Below are 7,294 nucleotides of genomic sequence, written 5' to 3' on the forward strand. Positions count from 1 at the left end.
ATTAAAAAGTTTGATTGATTTTCGATACAAGATCTTTACTATATCATTAAAAAGGCCACAAAGCATTTTCCCCAGAACAATTATTATTTCTGCAGATTTATCAAGAACCAGCTGACTACAATTATAGCTAGAATAATGAATGGATCTTACTTCTTGTGTGAATTATGCTTTCTTGCAATAGACCCAGCTGGTGGGCCTTAATGATAATACAGACAAATGGAACAGATTCAAGTTGGTTATTCATAGTCGTTTTCAGTAACACAAAACCATAGCTTTATTTCCTACCAATATCTTATTAATTGCTGTCCTAACAAAAAATAATCATTACATTTTACACAAGCTAAGATATTTTAAAGGACATAAGAAGGAAAAGAGACTCAAAGTTGGTCAATATTAAAGTAAAAATTAAATTAATTGATTATGATGAAATGGTAGAATCTGAATAACATGATTAAAAAATTTGGGTCTTTCAGGAACTTCCAGTGAAGTCACGGCCAGCACCTGACACACCCAGAGAATCTCCTCTCTCTGGACTGTCATTCTTCCTTTAACAACAGAAGGAACAGGTTTCCTTTTATTTATCTGCCTCTCCTGGGTTAGGGAAAGTCCCAGAATCATTCCTCAAGAACCTCTGATAACACAACAGTCTGCAAGCAATTTTAGTAGCCACGCTTCAAAATAACTGGTGAGCTGAAGCTGGGTGGGGGGGTGGGGCAGAGGTGGGTTTCAGTAGGTTCTGACCAGTTTCTGGTAGTGGAAATTTTGAGTAGTTTGGAGAACCGGTAGTAAAAATTCTGACTGGCCCCACCCCATCTATTCTCTGCCTCCCAAGTCCCAGCTGATCGGGAGGAAATGAGGATTTTAGAGTAACCTTCCCCTAGATTGGGGAAGGAATGAAGATTTTACAGTATCCTTCTCCTGGAGTGGGATGGGAATGGAGATTTTACAGTATCCTTCCCCTGCCATGCCCACCAAGCCATGCTCACCAAGCCACGCCTACCGAACCGGTAGTAAAAAATTTTGAAACCCACTACTGGGGCGGGGCTGAAATCACATTGTTGTTGGATAAAACAGCCATTTTGGATTTTATTTTTCAAACAGACAATAAGCTGTGCCCTTCATTTCTTAATCAATTCATGAGACTGTTATCTCCATTAAGTAAAAGAGACACTCTTTAGTTACAGCTTATAACTCCTTTTTGAAGCTCTGCACCATTTTTGAGACTTCTTTATTGTTAAACAACAAAGAAGAGGGTTGCTGGAGGCAGCTAAAATAAGGAAGCAGGAATATTTTTTTTCTTTTGAAATATAAGGATAAAAATTGTGGTCTTAATTTATTACTTTTAAAATAATCTGTAGCCCTGTATTGTTTTGTTTTGTTGTGGTGATTGAAATTTTCTGATTTCTGGCTAGAAAAATAAAATAAAATAAAATAAAATAAAATAAAATAAAATAAAATAAAATAAAATAAAATAAAATAAAATAAAATAAAATAAAATAAAATAAAATAAAATAAAATAAAATTCTTTGACCACTAGAGGGAGATACAAAGATGCTTAACTCTAAATTGGAGTCTGTCATCAAGGAAATCTTTGAAAGGTCCATACAGAAAATCATTTATACCATAAATCAGTTAGGGACCAAAGATACTAATTATACCGATGATATTAAAAAAGAACAAGAGATACAATTAGGTGTAGAAAATTCTAACCCACCTTGTCAACTCTACAAATGCTGGACAATGCAAATAACTTAACTTTACCTTTGGAATATAAATCTGACACCAGCTTTTATTATGATGATGGTTTGAATATAACCCTCCCAGTGCAACTGAAACAAGAGTGCCAAGTAAATTCACAACCCTTAAGAGGTCACATTTAGGACTTTTTCTTCATGGATAGTAACAAGGTCGAGAATTCTTTGAGAAAAAAAGATGATAGACATCTCAAAGAAGGAGACTATTCTACGAGGAAGAATTCCAGGTTAATCTGCAATGTCTAACTACAGAACAACTTTGGAGCATTTTTTCATGGATTTAAATAAGGCTAAGAAAAGTGACTTGATAGACACTCCTGAGAAGAAGAAGATTTAATTCTATGAAGATAAGATGGAGTGACTTAAATTTAATGATTTAATTAGTTAGGATGGATTTTTATAAATTTGATAAATGTATCGAAAGAAAGTTTTAAGGTACTTTTGTATCTATAAAATGAGTTTGTAAATGCGTGTCTTCTGTCTTTTTACATAATGCTGAATAATTCCCAAAGTTTGTAAAATACTATTGACTGAATTTGAAAATAAGACAAGACAAAGATTTACTCCATGAGGATAAACTCAAGGGAGAGATTTGAATTCAATGATTGGAATTAATTGGTCTTATATTGGTGTGATATGTATAATTGAATGAAAGCTCTAGTGTACTTTCAGGTTTTGGGTTCTGGATTTAAAATGAAGGTTTATTTCCCCTTCATATTTAACATTTTAGCATTTTTTAAAGTTAGTAAAATATCAAAACTAGAAAAAGTGTTTTCTCCATTTAGGATTAAAAAAAAATTAAATAATATAGAGCAGACATGTTAAACACAAGGCCTGTGGGCCAAATTGTCTCATGATATGATTAGATCTGGCCCACGGAGCTGCCTTGGAGACAGCAAGGAGCTGGCCCCCACCACCTTGGCCCAGGTCCACCCCATTGTGGGCTCACACACAGGAGGTGGCAATCGTGCGAAGGCTGGCAACCCAGTGAAAGGGAAGCACTCAGAACATGGTCAGCCTGCGGGACATGATGATCACCGAGGATGACAGACCCTGCGTAATGACCACCTCCTGTGTGCATGACCAGGGTCAGGGCTGAGGCAATGGGGATGGCCCCTAACTGTTTCCATGGCATCCTCATGGGCCACATCTAAGGCTGACCGCATTCCAGCACGGAAGTTGTAGATCAGTGCTGCATCCACCACTAGCTCCATTATGGCCTTCTCGCCAGCTTGGCCTCGCTGCTTATGAGTGTTTCCCTTTCACTGGGACCGTCCCCATCCCTGCCCCCACATGGGAAATCCATGGACACTGGAGGCATGGACACTAGATGTGCTGCTAAACTCTCCCTCTCCCCTCGTCCCTTTCTGGGCGTGGAAGGAGGGAGGGAGGGAGGAAAGAAGGAAGGAGGGAGGGAGGGAGGAGGGAGAGAGATTGGAATGAGAGGGAGGGTGTGAGGGAAGTTCTGCCTTAGCACTTGGCCATCAGCAGCCTTGCTGCCCTTTCACCATTCCTTACTTCTTACTCCTGGCCTCTCCTGGTGGTCTCCCATCCTATCACATGAGGATGCTTTGGTTACATGGCATGGTTGCATGGATAGGGAATGGGCCAACATATGACACATGTATTGTGCCCTTCCACACCCACCATGAGCAACCTGGCCAAAGAGAGCAAGCACAGCAGCACTAACCTCCAGGAGGAAGTAAGCGCAGCAGGGCATCCCCTTGGGAAAGCGGGGCTGGGGCAGGATAATCTGTGGGGTTTTGGTGCTGTGGGAATTTGAGGGCTGGGCTGGGTGTCTGCCCTCTGCTGCCCAGGACTCTGGGCAGCCCACACCACTGTCTGGGGGTCCTCTGTGTGACCTGAGAGGGAAAGTGAGGCTCCTCTAGTGGACTAGGCTCACCCTGGTCTCACCTTCCTCTGCTGGAGATCTCCAGAACCCCCCTTTCAACCTTGCCTACCCCCCCCCCAGACACACACACAGGAGGTGGAGAATGACACTGCTGCTTGTGGAAGCTCAAATTGCTGGTGTGGAGGAGGGGGTGACATGGGAGCTGTGTGAGGGAAGGCAGCTTACCACACACAATTGGAAACAGGGATTCCATTTTGAGAAGGGTCAGCCTCACTTGTGCAGGACCAGGGAGCACTGCTCCCCTGCCTCCTCCTCTTGTGTCCAGAGGTCTGTCAAGGCAGAATTTGGACTCAGAGGAAACTGCTTCTTGCAAACTTTCCTCTCCATGCTTCCACATGCAACAGCAGCATCCTCCACCTTCTGTTTTGCTGGGAGGGGGCACAGAACTGGGAAATGCCAGCAATGTCTGGGATTGGGAGAATGATGCCTCCTTTGGCATGCTGTGCACCCTCACGCATGCACACACCATTCCAAGCTTGGAGACATTTATCCACATCTGAGCTTACAAACAGCCAATCATGCCTGGGCTTGGGAGACAGCCATCACCTTCCTCTATGGATAAAAGTCCCCAAACCTGGAACGATGTGTGGGTGCATGTGTGTGTACGCATGCACATGTCTGGCTGCCAGCAGTTTGGAAAGGCAAGGAGCTTGTGGGGCAATGAACTGTCCCTACATTGTGTTAGCCAGTGCGGCTTGTTCCGACTCAGCCATCCTGAATCAGCTATGCCTAGTGAGCGGTATTGAGCTGGCCACGCCCACCATGCCATGCCCATTTAGTCATGATGACCCGGCTACTGGTCCTTTGAGGGTAACCATAATGCTGATATGGCCCTCAATGAAATTGAGCTTGACACTGATATAGAGGATTCTCTTAGTATGAATTATGATAAAGATTAATGAGTTAACAGAAGCATGTATTATTCTCCACAGCAAAGAGAAGCAGAGATGGTCAAATTGATTCTTTTACCCAAAGAAGAGAATATATCTAACCTTGTTTCTCTTTTGAAATTGCTTCTGGATTTTGTGCTTGCAATGAAAAAAAATGAAACTTCCATTTTATTTTTGCTAATTAGATAGGTTTGTTGTTACAGAAATGGCTAGTATATACTTTTGTGTAAAAGTAAAAAGTTGAGGTTGTAATGTTATCTTCTACTGTGCTAGAGAATCGGAAATTAGTGCCTTTTTCTTTCCTTTTCTTCCTTTGCGCCATTTTTTCTTTTCCCTCTCCCTCCTCCTAGTTTTCTATTACTTTTTTTTATTTCTCATTATATTTTATATTTTGATAAAGCACTTTCAACTATAACTCTAATTTTTTTTGCCTTCTTTCTAACATTAACTTAGCTGTTTCCTTCATTCACAGCAAATTTCTGCTTCCAAAGCACTTCAAGAAGTTGTAGTTATTTGCTGATTTGTAGATAAATCTGCCTTTTGAACTATTGATCTTGAATCACAATAGCTGTATTGTTTATCTGTTCATTCTGGGAAAAAGCTGTTTATGTTTTCCCAGAAAATTCTAGAAGAGATTCTAATAATTATTGCATTTCTCCTCTGTTTTTCATGCTCCACATCAACAAGATTAGATCAGCGGTACAATTCCAGTGATGCATTAGAAGAAAGTGTCAAGCATCTACAATGTGAACTAGGAAGGCAAACTACACTACAGCTATACTTTGAACTAGCAAGAGAATTAGACAACAAAGAAGCTGATGAAATGATGTTTGGATGCTCCATTTTAATATCTATAATCATATAGCCAGTAGTCCAAACATTGACAACTGCATGTAGTCTAACATTATCTGGCAGCATTATTATGAAACTCTAAATACTTTTGAGAAAACATCTCCTTAATTTGACTTCTTCCTACTAAATTTTCTAGGGTCATTAAATAATTAGGGGCATGCAGAAAAACACTACCAAGTAGCTATTTAAGCTATTTGTGAATGGAAAATTAATTGTAACTCAGTAAAATGATATCAGTTTGATTCCCTGAAGAGAAGTAAATGGTTTGTGCAGAACTGCAGAAACCAGTTAGGAAATAAAAAAAATATTGTCTTTTTTTCCTGAGAATAAAATACTTTAGATCACATATTCTGTGATCTAAAATCTGAGAAAAATTTAAGCAATTTAATTTGATAAGAAATATTTAGAATTTTCCAATTTTGTCAGGCTATTTGGAAGGTCTGACATTTAATTTCTAAATCGTGTAATAAAAATGACCTGTATAATGAGTTATGTACAACATATTGCTATAAAATTCTGTATCCTTTAAGAAAATTATTCTTTGGAGAGTACTAATTAGTTTTTGAAGAATATTAATTACCCTCTATTAAAAATATTATTTCTGGGAAGTAGACTTCTTATAGCTTGAAATATAATAAAATTTCTCTCTAAGAACTGACCATTATCTCAGAAAAGAAAGATGATGTTCATATTAAAAACAAGATTAGGAAACTTTTGCTCACAAAGAAAGAACAAGAGATGGACAGAACATTTCAAAGAAACCTTGAATCAGCCAACCCCTAGTATGACCTATGACTTTAGTAACGCTGATTCCATTGTGCTCCTTGACATTGAAATGAGCTTGATTGTAACTAATGAAGTTTGACAAGCAATTAGTGTACTGAAGAATAATAAAGTCAGTGGCATAGACCAGATCCCAGTAGAACTCTTGAAAACTGGCAGGGATGATCTGGTAATGAAGCTGACCAGGTTGTTAAACAATGTGTTGGTAGATACAGGGGTGCTATTCAGCAAGTTTTGACAGATTCTCGAGAACCAGTAGTGGAAATTTTGAGTAGTTCAGAGAACCTGCAAATACACCTCTGGCTGGCTCCAGAGTAGGGTGGGAATGGAGAGTTTGCAGTATCCTTCCCCTGGAGTGGGGTGGGAATGGAGAGTTTACAGTATCGTTATCCCTGCCACACCCACCAAACCACACCATCCCCACCAAGCCATGCCCACAGAAGTGATAGTAAAAAAAAATTGAATTTCACCACTGGATACATAAAATGTGTTCCCAATGACTGGAAGAAGGGAGTTATTGTTAAACCTCCCAAATGACTGTAATAACTGGTGAGGTATCAGTCTTCTTTCCATACCTGGCAAAGTGTTCTCTATCATTCTTCTTAGGTGCCTCCAAGGAGCAACTGACCAAATGTTGTGGGGAGAATAGGTTTGGTCTACCTAACATTATTGAACAATCCACTGAGTTCCAGTGAGCACTTGTCATAAATTTTATAGATTTCAAGAAGGCTTTTGATAGCCTGTATTGGGATTGTTTGTGTAACATCTGAAGATATGGAATACAGATCAATTTATTAACATCTTCAAAAATCTCTATCATAACAGCAGTTATTGTGTGAAAATTGACAGTGAAGCCACCAACCTTTTCAATATCAATACTGGTATTAGACAGGCTGCATTTTATTACCCTTTCTGTTTCTCACCATAGATTTTTGTTATGCAGAAAGTGAAAGTTAGAATATTTTGGACATGTGATGCGACACCCAGAAAAATATGGTATACTTCACTTAATCCTCCAAGGAAAGATTGAAAGCAAACAAGGTCCAGGCAGAAGAAGAACATCATGGCTTCAAAATCTAAGGGCTGTTGATAAAAATAGGATC

At 39.4% G+C, this 7,294-nt stretch overlaps 1 long non-coding RNA gene across 1 annotated transcript; it reads left to right on the plus strand.

The window, feature by feature from the left end:
• Window positions 1-477: 477 nt before the first annotated feature.
• LOC148112624 (uncharacterized) lies at window positions 478-5,893 on the plus strand. Its single transcript, XR_015729259.1, has 2 exons — window positions 478-685; window positions 5,249-5,893. It is a non-coding gene; the product is annotated as an uncharacterized LOC148112624 (long non-coding RNA).
• The last annotated feature ends 1,401 nt before the right edge of the window (window positions 5,894-7,294 follow it).

Source organism: Pantherophis guttatus, chromosome 8 (assembly GCF_059756535.1).
Source record: "Pantherophis guttatus breed Tessera chromosome 8, ASM5975653v1, whole genome shotgun sequence".
Lineage (NCBI taxonomy): Eukaryota > Metazoa > Chordata > Lepidosauria > Squamata > Colubridae > Pantherophis > Pantherophis guttatus.